Source organism: Bufo gargarizans, chromosome 6, assembly GCF_014858855.1.
Source record: "Bufo gargarizans isolate SCDJY-AF-19 chromosome 6, ASM1485885v1, whole genome shotgun sequence".
In the NCBI taxonomy this organism is placed as follows: Eukaryota; Metazoa; Chordata; class Amphibia; order Anura; family Bufonidae; genus Bufo; species Bufo gargarizans.
The window spans coordinates 14,400,564-14,415,241 of record NC_058085.1 but is presented as its reverse complement, the minus strand read 5'-3'; positions in this window follow the sequence as shown (position 1 = coordinate 14,415,241).

Sequence of the window (14,678 nt, the reverse complement as noted above, 5' to 3'; positions counted from 1 at the left end):
GTGGACATGGTCGTGGTGATGTTAGTGGACCCTCTGGTGCTGGGAGAGGACGTGGCCGTTCTGCCACATCCACACGTCCTAGTGTACCAACTACCTCAGGTCCCAGTAGCCGCCAGAATTTACAGCGATATGTGGTGGGGCCCAATGCCGTTCTAAGGATGGTAAGGCCTGAGCAGGTACAGGCATTAGTCAATTGGGTGGCCGACAGTGGATCCAGCACGTTCACATTATCTCCCACCCAGTCTTCTGCAGAAAGCACACAGATGGCGCCTGAAAACCAACCCCATCAGTCTGTCACATCACCCCCATGCATACCAGGGAAACTGTCTCAGCCTCAAGTTATGCAGCAGTCTCTTATGCTGTTTGAAGACTCCGCTGGCAGGGTTTCCCAAGGGCATCCACCTAGCCCTTCCCCAGCGGTGAAAGACATAGAATGCACTGACGCACAACCACTTATGTTTCCTGATGATGAGGACATGGGAATACCACCTCAGCATGTCTCTGATGATGACGAAACACAGGTGCCAACTGCTGCGTCTTTCTGCAGTGTGCAGACTGAACAGGAGGTCAGGGATCAAGACTGGGTGGAAGACGATGCAGGGGACGATGAGGTCCTAGACCCCACATGGAATGAAGGTCGTGCCACTGACTTTCACAGTTCGGAGGAAGAGGCAGTGGTGAGACCGAGCCAACAGCGTAGCAAAAGAGGGAGCAGTGGGCAAAAGCAGAACACCCGCCGCCAAGAGACTCCGCCTGCTACTGACCGCCGCCATCTGGGACCGAGCACCCCAAAGGCAGCTTCAAGGAGTTCCCTGGCATGGCACTTCTTCAAACAATGTGCTGACGACAAGACCCGAGTGGTTTGCATGCTGTGCCATCAGAGCCTGAAGCGAGGCATTAACGTTCTGAACCTGAGCACAACCTGCATGACCAGGCACCTGCATGCAAAGCATGAACTGCAGTGGAGTAAACACCTTAAAACCAAGGAAGTCACTCAGGCTCCCCCTGCTACCTCTTCTGCTGCTGCCGCCTCGGCCTCTTCTGCTGCTGCCGCCTCGGCCTCTTCCTCCGCCTCTGGAGGAACGTTGGCACCTGCCGCCCAGCAAACAGGGGATGTACCACCAACACCACCACCTCCGTCACCAAGCGTCTCAACCATGTCACACGCCAGCGTTCAGCTCTCCATCTCACAAACATTTGAGAGAAAGCGTAAATTCCCACCTAGCCACCCTCGATCCCTGGCCCTGAATGCCAGCATTTCTAAACTACTGGCCTATGAAATGCTGTCATTTAGGCTGGTGGACACAGACAGCTTCAAACAGCTCATGTCGCTTGCTGTCCCACAGTATGTTGTTCCCAGCCGCCACTACTTCTCCAAGAGAGCCGTGCCTTCCCTGCACAACCAAGTATCCGATAAAATCAAGTGTGCACTGCGCAACGCCATCTGTAGCAAGGTCCACCTAACCACAGATACGTGGACCAGTAAGCACGGCCAGGGACGCTATATCTCCCTAACTGCACACTGGGTAAATGTAGTGGCAGCTGGGCCCCAGGCGGAGAGCTGTTTGGCGCACGTCCTTCCGCCGCCAAGGATCGCAGGGCAACATTCTTTGCCTCCTGCTGCCACCTCCTCCTTCTCGGCTTCCTCCTCTTCTTCCACCTGCTCATCCAGTCAGCCACACACCTTCACCACCAACTTCAGCACAGCCCGGGGTAAACGTCAGCAGGCCATTCTGAAACTCATATGTTTGGGGGACAGGCCCCACACCGCACAGGAGTTGTGGCGGGGTATAGAACAACAGACCGACGAGTGGTTGCTGCCGGTGAGCCTCAAGCCTGGCCTGGTGGTGTGTGATAATGGGCGAAATCTCGTTGCAGCTCTGGGACTAGCCAATTTGACGCACATCCCTTGCTTGGCGCATGTGCTGAATTTGGTGGTGCAGAAGTTCATACACAACTACCCCGACATGTCAGAGCTGCTGCATAAAGTGCGGGCCGTCTGTTCGCGCTTCCGGCGTTCACATCCTGCTGCTGCTCGCCTGTCTGCGCTACAGCGTAACTTCGGCCTTCCCGCTCACTGCCTCATATGCGACGTGCCCACCAGGTGGAACTCCACCTTGCACATGCTGGACAGACTGTGCGAGCAGCAGCAGGCCATAGTGGAGTTTCAGCTGCAGCATGCACGGGTCAGTCGCACTACAGAACAGCACCACTTCACCACCAATGACTGGGCCTCTATGCGAGACCTGTGTGCCCTGTTGCGCTGTTTCGAGTACTCCACCAACATGGCCAGTGGCGATGACGCCGTTATCAGCGTTACAATACCACTTCTATGTCTCCTTGAGAAAACACTTAGGGCGATGATGGAAGAGGAGGTGGCCCAGGAGGAGGAGGAGGAGGAGGAGGAGGAAGAGGGGTCATTTTTAGCACTTTCAGGCCAGTCTCTTCGAAGTGACTCAGAGGGAGGTTTTTGGCAACAGCAGAGGCCAGGTACAAATGTGGCCAGCCAGGGCCCACTACTGGAGGAGGACGAGGATGAGGAGGAGGTGGAGGAGAATGAGGATGAAGCATGGTCACAGCGGGGTGGCACCCAACGCAGCTCGGGTCCATCACTGGTGCGTGGCTGGGGGGAAAGGCAGGACGATGACGATACGCCTCCCACAGAGGACAGCTTGTCCTTACCCCTGGGCAGCCGGGCACACATGAGCGACTACATGCTGCAGTGCCTGCGCAACGACAGCAGAGTTGCCACCCTGCTGGATCCACGCTACAAAGACAATGTGCCCACCTTACTTCCTGGAGCGTGTGTCATGGAACCATGAACCAGACGTACAACAAGAGATAAGTGGAAATAAGAAGGCTTTATTGAAAATCAAGCTGTAAGGCAAAAGTCCAAACGGATGGCTAAACCGAAGCAGGGTCTTGCGAAGCCAGAGGTCAGGAACCAGAAGGGTAGTCAGACGAAGCCAGGATCAGGAACCAGCAGGGTAGTCAGACAAAGCCTGGATCAGGAACCAGCAGGGTAGTCAGACGAAGCCAGGATCAGGAACCAGAAGCAGCTGCAGTCTTAGAAGCATGTGAACACAGGAGGACCAAGCAAGGAACTGAAGCCACAGACCTCCTATATATATGAGCTAGGCATCCAGCTCCTCCCAGTGGGAGGGAGAAGCCGCAGGGTGGGAGGCTACAAGAAACCCAGAAACCAAGATGGCCGCCAGCACATGTCAAACGAAGGAGAACAGCAAGAAGGTAAGACCATGACAGTACCTCCCCCTCAAGGGCCCCTCCTCCGCGGAGTAAAGAACGGTTTCTGAGGGAAGCGTGCGTGGAAGGCTCGGAGCAAGGCAGGAGCATGGACATCTGCGGAGGGAACCCAGGAACGCTCCTCTGGACCATAACCACGCCAATGGACCAAAACCTGCACCCGACCGCGGACCAGGCGTGAGTCCAGGATATTGCTCACCTCATACTCCTCACGATTGCCCACTTGGACCGGACGAGGCCGAGGAACCGAGGAAGTGAAATGATTACACACCAGTGGCTTCAACAGGGAGACATGAAACACGTTGGAGATCCGCATGCCAGGAGGAAGCGCAAGGGCATAGGCTACCGGGTTTACCCTGCGAAGCACTCGGAAGGGACCAACAAAGCGAGGCGCCAGCTTGGGAGTGGGCACTCGAAGGTTGAGGTTGCGGGTGGACAACCATACGCGGTCTCCGACCTGGTAGGAAGGAGCGGGCGCTCGTCTGCGATCAGCCTGGAGTCTCTGGCGCTGCGCAGAGACCTCAAGGGACCTCTGGATCTGTACCCAAGAAGCACGTAGGACGGAAAGGTGATCCTCCACAGCCAGAATATCCTGGGGAGAGAATACCTCCGGTAACACGGCAGGTTGGAACCCATAATTGGCCATGAAGGGAGACGTCCCAGAGGAAGAGTTCACCGCCGTGTTCCTGGCAAACTCAGCCCAAGGCAGGAGGTCAACCCAATTGTCTTGGTGATCGGAGACATAGCAACGAAGGAATTGCTCCAAGGCCTGATTGGATCGTTCTGCGGCCCCATTGGACTGAGGGTGGTAGGCCGAGGAGAAAGAGAGATGAATCCCCAACTGGGAGCAAAAGGCGCGCCAGAACCTGGACACAAACTGACTCCCCCGATCCGACACAATCTCCTTGGGCAAACCGTGCAACCGGAAGACCTCCCTGGCAAAAATCGAGGCCAACTCTTGTGCAGAGGGTAACTTCTTGAGAGGAACACAGTGGCACATTTTGGAAAACCGATCCACAATCATGAGAATGACCGTATGGCCTCGGGATGCAGGGAGGTCCACAATGAAATACATCCCCAGGTGTGACCATGGACGCTCCCCGGTGGCTATGGGTTGCAAAAGGCCCAACGGAAGGTGCCGAGGGGACTTACTCTGGGCACAAACGGAGCATGCCGCTACATATGCGGCGATGTCGGAACGTAGAGAAGGCCACCAGAACAGACGTGAAACAGCCCAGGACAGCTGATTCTTTCCAGGATGCCCCGCGGCCTTGGAGTTATGGTAGGTTCGCAACAACCGAGTGCGCAACTCCTCTGGCACAAAACATCTGCCGTTGGGTCTCCCAGAGGGAGCACCAGATTGAGCCGCCAAAATCTGCTCACCCAGGGGAGAGGTCAGGCTGGTACGAATGGCGGCCAGGATCTGATTCGGAGGTATGACCGAAGTCGGAATCGACTCCTCCCCGGACAGCTCGGAGTACTGCCGTGATAAGGCATCCGCTCTGATGTTCTTGGAACCGGGTAGGTAGGAGACCACGTAATTAAAACGTGACAAGAACAGAGCCCATCTGGCCTGACGTGGTGTCAATCTCTTGGCCTCAGAGAGGTAGGTCAGATTCTTGTGGTCCGTCAGGATGAGAACCGGAACCACCGAGCCCTCGAGCAAGTGCCTCATTTCTTTAAGGGCCTGCACGATGGCCAATAACTCCCTGTCACCAATCTGATAGTTGCACTCCGCGGAAGACAGTTTCCGGGAGTAAAACCCACAAGGAAGCAGAGGACCCTCTGGTGTTCTACGCTGAGACAGAAGGGCGCCTACTCCCGTCTCAGACGCGTCCACCTCGAGGACAAAAGGCAACCCAGGGTTGGGATGCGACAGAATCGGAGCCGACACAAAGGCGGACTTTAGAGCCTCAAAAGCTCGGATGGCCTCGAGCGGCCAGACCTGGGGATTACTGCCCTTCCTGGTCAGATCCGTGAGAGGCTTGGCTAGCATGGAAAAGTCCCTGATGAACTTCCGATAATAATTGGCGAAGCCCAAAAAGCGCTGCAGGGCACGAAGACCACTGGGCTGGGGCCACTGTAAGACAGCCGAAACCTTCTCAGGATCCATGGAGAACCCCTCAGCGGAAATGATGTAACCTAAGAAGGTTACCTGGGATCGGTGAAATTCGCATTTCTCAAGCTTACCGAACAGCTTGTTCTCTCGTAACCGTTGCAACACTCGTCTGACATCCAGAATGTGGGCCTCCATGGATTCAGAATATACCAAGATGTCATCCAAATAGACCACCACACACTGCTGCAACAGGTCACGGAAAACATCGTTGATGAATTCCTGGAAGACTGCGGGCGCATTGCACAACCCAAAGGGCATAACCAAGGATTCATAATGACCGGTCCTGGTGTTAAACGCGGTCTTCCACTCATCGCCCGCCTTGATCCTTACCAGGTTATATGCCGCCCTCAGGTCGAGTTTGGTAAAGACCGTGGCCCCTTTGAGGCGATCGAATAGCTCGGAAATCAAGGGTATCGGGTAAGCGTTCTTGATCGTGATGCGATTGAGACCCCTGTAATCGATGCAAGGCCTCAACTCACCGCCCTTCTTTTTCACAAAGAAAAATCCAGCCCCTGCCGGGGACGAGGATTTGCGAATGTGTCCGCGTGAAAGCGCCTCCCTCACGTACTCCTCCATGGCCTCATTCTCCGCTACCGACAGTGGATAGACTTTGCCACGAGGAGGAACGGCACCAGATTGTAACTCTATGGCACAATCGTATAGGCGGTGCGGAGGTAGGGCAACCGCACGCACCTTATCGAATACATCCCGGTACTCCTCGTATTCAGGAGGCAACAGAGAGTCTGAGGAAGTACACAGCAACTTGACAGGCCCATGGATGCAACTAGCCCCACACTGCGGTGACCACGAGAGGATCTCGGCCGATCTCCAATCGAAAGTCGGATTATGCTTCTGGAGCCAGGGGTACCCCAAGACCACCGAGTAGTGTGGAGATGAAATAACCTGGAGACAGACCGACTCTCTGTGAACGGCACCAATGGCCATCCCCACTGGAAGGGTCTCATGAGTCACGTGTGGCGGCAGAAGGGGTCTGCCGTCTATCGCCTCAAGAGCCAGTGGGGAACCTCGAGGCTGCAGAGGAATGGAATTGGCGGCAGCGAACACACTATCAATGAACAAACCACCAGCACCAGAGTCCACCAACGCCTGGGTCGTCACCGAGCCCCCGACCCAGGAGAGGACAACAGTAATCAGTGGTTTGTCAACACGGGAAACCGGGGACGAGGAGACTCCACCCAAGATCTGCCCCCGACAGGATCTCAGGTGCGAGCGTTTCCCGGACGGTTCGGGCATGCCAACCGAAAATGCCCACCGAGACCACAGTACATGCATCGGCCCTCGCGTCTCCGGAGTACCCTCTCCCCCTCGGACAGGCGAGCAAACCCCAGCTGCATGGGTTCACCCCCAGACAAGTCATCCCCAGGAGGCGTGGGAGGAGAGGGAGGCACGGGTGGGACAGCAAACGTAGGCGCCAATCTGTTAGAAGACCTCCGCAGGCTCTCCTTAAAGGAAGGTCTCTCCCTGAGTCTGGTGTCAATCAAAATCAGGAAAGAAATGAGACTCGAGCTCCACTGGTAGGTCCTTAGCTGCAACCTCATCCTTCAAGGCATCCGAGAGACCATGAGAGAAAGCAGCGACCAGAGCCTCATTATTCCAGCCCACCTCTGCTGCCAGGGTACGAAACTCAATGGCGTATTCAGCTACGGATCGTGAACCCTGTCTGATGGACATAAGGAGCTTCGCAGCAGAGGCAGCACGAGCCGGCACATCGAATACCTTCCGAAGAGAAGCAACAAAACCGGAAAACTCGGCAACCACCGGATTGTTGTTCTCCCATAAAGGGCTGGCCCAGGCCAAGGCCTTGTCCCAGAGCAGCGAGATCAAGAAACCCACCTTTGATCTCTCAGTAGGAAAGGCATGTGGCAGCAACTCGAAATAGATGCCCACCTGGTTAAGGAAACCTCGGCACTGAGTTGGCTCTCCCCCAAAGCGCTGTGGAAGGGGGGCAGAACCGGTCATACCCCGAAACACCGCAGGCGCAGCAACAGGTGTCGGGGTAGACTCTGGCGCAACAACCGGAGCGGCAGTAGGAGCGGGCCCAGGAGCGACAACCGACCCATCGGCAACGGAAGCTAAATGAGCCGTGCGTTCAAGCAGGGTTTGCAACGCCACAGCGAACCGACCCAACAGGTGATCCTGCTGATCAAGTCTGGCAACCAGCGTAGGTAGCGAGGATGGCCCTGTACCGTCAGAATTCATGGCTTGGTCCTAATGTCATGGAACCATGAACCAGACGTACAACAAGAGATAAGTGGAAATAAGGCTTTATTGAAAATCAAGCTGTAAGGCAAAAGTCCAAACGGATGGCTAAACCGAAGCAGGGTCTTGCGAAGCCAGAGGTCAGGAACCAGAAGGGTAGTCAGACGAAGCCAGGATCAGGAACCAGCAGGGTAGTCAGACGAAGCCTGGATCAGGAACCAGCAGGGTAGTCAGACGAAGCCAGGATCAGGAACCAGAAGCAGCTGCAGTCTTAGAAGCATGTGAACACAGGAGGACCAAGCAAGGAACTGAAGCCACAGACCTCCTATATATATGAGCTAGGCATCCAGCTCCTCCCAGTGGGAGGGAGAAGCCGCAGGGTGGGAGGCTACAAGAAACCCAGAAACCAAGATGGCCGCCAGCACATGTCAAACGAAGGAGAACAGCAAGAAGGTAAGACCATGACAGCGTGATAGGAAGATGCGCGAGTACAAGCGCACGTTGGTAGACGCGCTACTGAGAGCATTCCCAAATGTCACAGGGGAACAAGTGGAAGCCCAAGGCCAAGGCAGAGGAGGAGCAAGAGGTCGCCAAGGCAGCTGTGTCAATGCCAGCTCCTTTGAGGGCAGGGTTAGCATGGCAGAGATGTGGAAAACTTTTGTCAACACGCCACAGCTAACTGCACCACCACCTGATACGCAACGTGTTAGCAGGAGGCAACATTTCACTAACATGGTGGAACAGTACATGTGCACACCCCTCCACGTACTGACTGATGGTTCGGCCCCATTCAACTTCTGGGTCTCTAAATTGTCCACGTGGCCAGAGCTACCCTTTTATGCCTTGGAGGTGCTGGCCTGCCCGGCGGCCAGCGTTTTGTCTGAACGTGTATTCAGCACGGCAGGGGGCGTCATTACAGACAAACGCAGCCGCCTGTCTACAGCCAATGTGGACAAGCTGACGTTCATAAAAATGAACCAGGCATGGATCTCACAGGATCTGTCCATCCCTTGTCCAGATTAGACATTAACTACCTCCCCTTAACCATATATTATTGGACTCCAGGGCACTTCCTCATTCAATCCTATTTTTATTTTCATTTTACCATTATATTGCGAGGCTACCCAAAGTTGAATGAACCTCTCCTCTGTCTGGGTGCCGGGGCCTAAATATATGCCAATGGACTGTTCCAATGTTGGGTGACGTGAAGCCTGATTCTCTGCTATGACATGCAGAATGATTCTCTGCTGACATGAAGCCAGATCCTCTGTTACGGGACCTCTCTCCTCTGCCTGGGTGCTGGGCCTAAATTTATGAAAATGGACTCTTACAGTGGTGGGTGACGTGAAGCCTGATTCTCTGCTATGATATGAAGACTGATTCTCTGCTGACATGAAGCCAGATTGTCTGTTACGGGACCTCTCTCCTCTGCCTGGGTGCTGGGCCTAAATATATGCCAATGGACTGTTGCAGTGGTGGCTGACGTGAAGCCTCATTCTCTGCTATGACATGCAGACTAATTCTCTGCTGACATGAAGTCAGATCCTCTGTTACGGGACCTCTCTCCTCTGCCTGGGTGCTGGGCCTAAATTTATGACAATGGACTGTTGCAGTGGTGGGTGACGTGAAGCCTGATTCTCTGCTATGACATGCAGACTGATTCTCTGCTGACATGAAGCCAGATTGTCTGTTACGGGACCTCTCTCCTCTGCCTGTGTGCTGGGCCTAAATATATGCCAATGGACTGTTGCAGTGGTGGGTGACGTGAAGCTTCATTCTCTGCTATGACATGCAGACTAATTCTCTGCTGACATGAAGCCAGATCCTCTGTTACGGGACCTCTCTCCTCTGCCTGTGTGCTGGGCCTAAATTTATGAAAATGGACTCTTACAGTGGTGGGTGACGTGAAGCCTGATTCTCTGCTATGACATGAAGACTGATTCTCTGCTGACATGAAGCCAGATTGTCTGTTACGGGACCTCTCTCCTCTGCCTGGGTGCTGGGCCTAAATATATGCCAATGGACTGTTGCAGTGGTGGCTGACGTGAAGCCTCATTCTCTGCTATGACATGCAGACTAATTCTCTGCTGACATGAAGCCAGATTCTCTGTGACGGGACCTCTCTCCTCTGCCTGGGTTCCGGGGCCTAAATATCTGAGAATGGACTGTTCCAGTGGTGGGTGACGGGAAGCCAGATTCTCTGCTATGGGACCTCTCTCCAATTGATTTTGGTTAATTTTTATTTATTTAATTTTAATTTTAATTCATTTCCCTATCCACATTTGTTTGCAGGGGATTTACCTACATGTTGCTGCCTTTTGCAGCCCTCTAGCCCTTTCCTGGGCTGTTTTACAGCCTTTTTAGTGCCGAAAAGTTCGGGTCCCCATTGACTTCAATGGGGTTCGGGTTCGGGACGAAGTTCGGATCGGGTTCGGATCCCGAACCCGAACATTTTCGGGAAGTTCGGCCGAACTTCTCGAACCCGAACATCCAGGTGTTTGCTCAACTCTAGCCACAGGCTATAATCTAGATGTAACCAGTATCTGCAGAGAGCCCTCTGTAGATATGTTAAGATTTGGGCTTTTGAGTGGAAAGTCCTTGGTCACAACTTGCGATTTTTTTATCACTTTGGTGGTGGAGTTTATTTTTATTTTGCTCCAGGGTACCCTTTTATTACCTTCTGGGTTAGGTTACCTATTTTCATTATTCTTGGGCGATGATATGCCCTGGTTTTACTAATAAAATCGCCTTTATTCACTCCTATAGTAATATTTACCTCCTGTGCTTGTTGGAGCGATGTTATGAGGCGGGGCAGGGGTGTGTCGGCTCCCGACAGCGCCCCTGATTCATTGGCTCCCGTGCTGCCTTATCCGGCCCAGGGGGTGTGGCATCTTCTACTTGAGAAGCAGCACTGGCGCGGACGCGCCATGGCCGTCCCCATGCCGCAGGCTACATGTCTGCACGCTATGCATGAGAGCATGCAGTAATTCTGTTTGTTTGTATGTTAGTAATGCTTCCAGTGTCGCTCCTGATGACTAAGCTGCATGATATTAGCAGCTAAAGAAACGCGTAGAGCAGACAGGCTTATGTGCCTCCAGTGTTACAGAGGCTAACACCTCATTTAGGAAGCCAAATTATACAGTAGCCAGAATTCATTTAGTAAATGTACCAGGGGCAATTGTTTAGGGTGGCTTGACAGTGTCCTGGTTGATTCAGGCACTCACTTGTTTAACCCATGCTGTGCTGGTGTATTTTGCATGGGGGTGTTCATTATGACCCTGCTTATCTCCAGACACATTACTTTTTCCCTGAATGGTACATTGTCCAAAGATCAGGTGAGTGTATGACGTCACACTCTCACCACAGACTAGTGGGATCCAGGACGTAACATTATCTATATATTGTAGTTGAATATCCACGTTTTAGGACAATTAATAAAAGTTATATTTTATCGATAGCCATTCTTAATAGTTAATTGCTTTACACCATTGGTGTCGCCCATCTTATCATATAAATATATAGTCAGCCATCAACACAATCCTTACCCTGATCCTCCTTCCTCCTACCACAGTCTGGCTAAACAAGTGATCCCACACTCGGATATTCCGATGACCTCTTTTCATTGGCATTACTTGATTTGGCCCCCTCACCAAGCACGCTTGAAGAGGGACATGAGATCTTCTGCCCCGATTCCCAACCTCTTGAGTATCCAGAGTCACAACGAACATGATGGTGGTGAACAGCAATTAGTGTTTAATGAGGTGGATGATGATAAGACACAGTTGCCAATGAGTCAACCGCAATTACTGTCTCAAGAGGGTGATGAAGAGGATGAGACACAGTTGTAAATCACTGAGGTTGTGGTTAGGTCAACAAATCAGGAGCATTTTCTAAGCCTGTTACATGTATTTGCTGTAATTTCCATGTACCCCAGCAGGTGCAGCAATAATAAGGCAGCATGCCTTATTTGACAGCTCATGTTCTCTCCTTCCTTTATATGGACTGCCTTTATGCGGACACTAAATACTAATGGCCTACACCTGGATTCATATATCCCGGGTACCCAGGGTAGGACTAAGTGGTAACTACACAGGTAACCCCGCTACTTTGGCAATTGTTAGAAGTCATAGACTGCTCCTTCCCGTTTGTTTTATGTTCAGGATTGGTCCCATCCCGAGGTGTTTTATTTCCAGGAGTTTCATGGGATTATAATACCCTCCTCCTGTGACATTGCCAGAAGTGCATGGAGACGCTAATACCTTTCTTTCTGAGCATTTGCCTAAGGTATGGCGGCTCAAACCTTAGAGCTATAATTTAGCTACCCCTTAGTCACCATAGTGATCGTGCTTTAAGCCAAATTTCTCAGCCTTTGGTGCAAGAAAGGGAATACAGGATAAAGCCACCCTTTCATTTGCGGGCATTCTATTACACAATGGCGGGACTACAGAGTAAAGCCACCCTCATGCTTTCTTTGGTGTTTTAGGCGCAGAAAACTTCAAAGTCAGTCAGTAATGCTTTCTTTGTGCAGTATTAGGTTCACTGGTTATACCAAGAGAAGGAAACTGTGTGTTGGACACCTTACTCTAGCGGGCAGGAACCTGGGAATAGCCGTTTTATGTTTTGTCTATGCATATCATTATGTGTATTTCAGGCAGCACTTTGTACTTTATTGGTTACCCCAGAGCTGGCTATTTCTCTCCCTCCTAAGCATAAGCCGAGGGCGGCTTAACTCGAAGTAAGGGGGAATGTAACATCCCAGAGTTATGTTACTAAACTCTTTTTCCACGCTACTATTTGTTGGTAACATGTGCCTTGTCATCTAATGTGATTTTATTTAATATTCCTCAAAAACGTGCATTTTCTAAGCCTGTTACATGTATTTGCTGTAATTTCCATGTACACCAGCAGGTGGCAGCAATATGGCAGTAGGAGTTTAGTTCAGTTTAGCATATCTAGACTGGAATAATTCATTCCAGTTTAGCTCCCCCCCGCTTTCAGCAAAGTGGGCTCGCCCATGTCCTGCCTCATAGGGAGGGACGAAAGTTCAATTAGTGTGTGCCAGCCACCCCGTCTAGGGGAAGGTTGTGCTGGTAGGATCTCCCAGTTCTAGGGATCCAACCCAGGATCGTGTCTCGGCTGAGATTAAAGATCTTCATCCCTAGTCTGAGCCTTCAGCCTCAGCTGGTTGACAAGCAAGCAGCCACCTCCAGAACTCCAGGAAGAACCATTCCCTGTGAGCTAACTGTGAGCACCATCCAAAGACCAGGAGAAGCCAAATTCCTCCTCAGCTAGTCAGTCCCCAATACAGCAGAAGATAGAATGAGAAAAAGATATCGGTTCCTGCCACATATTACAGAGCCATAAGCAGACGACTAATCCTGCAAGAGAGCTCCAGGCACATGATAGAAGCAGAAGAGATAGTAATCCCTGCCATACATTGCCAATGCCTGCTGGGACCCAAGACTATTGCTGTATGGATTAATGCTACCTCCAGTAAAGACAAGTTGAATTATATTCCAAGTCTGGATCTCATTCATTACTACCAAGTTCCTCAATTACTCCTACTAGCAACACACTCATTTATTGCAAGTGAGCCAGGATCCAGGAGTCCAGTCGTATCCAGGTAGGAGACACCGTTGACACTATTACTACTGCTACACAGAGACATTACACCACTCTGGCATTCCTAATCTGGTACGTGAGTTGCAACACCTTAAAGGGCCCTGTGATTGTACCCTGCGTAGGCTGCAATTGGCGTCACAAGCAAAAACCATAGACTATTATACACATATCCTGACCCACTGCATAATTGGTGTCCGTGTAACTGCACCCATGGTCCTGCTCATTGCACAAGTGCCTCTCTCCTTCCCCCCATGTGCCAGTACCTTAGTGCCAAACCCCCCCCATGTGCCAGTATCAGGTGCCAACCCCCCTCCCCATGTGCCAGTATCAGGTGCAAACCCCCCTCCCCCATGTGCCAGTATTAAGTGCCTCCCGCTCCCCCCATTTGGCAGTAACAGTCGGATATTTAAAAAAAACAAAAACACTTACCTCCATGTCAGCCTCTTCCGGCCTGTATGTCCATATATGGAGTCAGTGCTTGTGTATTCTAATTTAGCCTGTATTTCAGAAAAACTTATGCTGGGACTTGAACCCACAACCTTCTGTATCAGAGGCAAGGCACTTAACCACACAGATATAAGAGCTGCATAGCCAGTGACTGAAAAAACATGAGAATTCTACTGTAGACTCCTTTATAGCTTTGATAGCTAGTGTACATCCATACACATGACACCCGCCCCAGCACACTCAGCTTTGTTATATCTCTATATATGATAGCTGCCCCAGCACACCCAGCTATGCTACATCTATACACATGACAGCTGCCTTAGCACATCCAGCTCTGCTACATCTGACTCAGAAGGTCATGGGTTTGAATCCCAGCAGACACAAATGACTATGCCTGGGATTAGTCGGATTTGAATCACAGGCAGGGTGTCTAGTAAGTAGTAAGGGCGCTCCTGTGAGGTGAGAGAATGCTGCTGGGTACCCCTGTTGCCATGCTGCCTTGTGTGGCTGTACAGCTTGCACACCTCAAAGGCTTGCCCTGTGCAGATCACACCACTGCCCCCTCTTCCCCTATGGTACATGCTAGCCAGTTGCCTGTCGAAGGTGCAGGCGAGGATGCCTCCCGCCCTGCACCTGGACCTTCGCAAGTATCATCAGCGCAGTGTCCAAATGTCCTTACCTCAGGCATTTGAATGCAAATGCAAATACCCACCCACAGCCTATAGCACTAAATGCGCACCTTTCAAAATTACTGTCCGAAGGGACAGAATACCGTTGTCCTCAGCTGCCACTATTTTTCAAGGTGTGCCACGCCCACCTTACACCAACATGTGTCCCGAAACGTCACACGTGACTTGACCAACGCAGTTACTGGGAAAGTCCACCTAACCATGGACAAGTGCATTCGGGCAGGGACGCTACATTTCCCTGACAGAAAGCAGACTTGAGTAAACGTTGTGGAGGCCGGGAGCAAATCCTACCCTGGGATGACACAGGTGCTACCGAC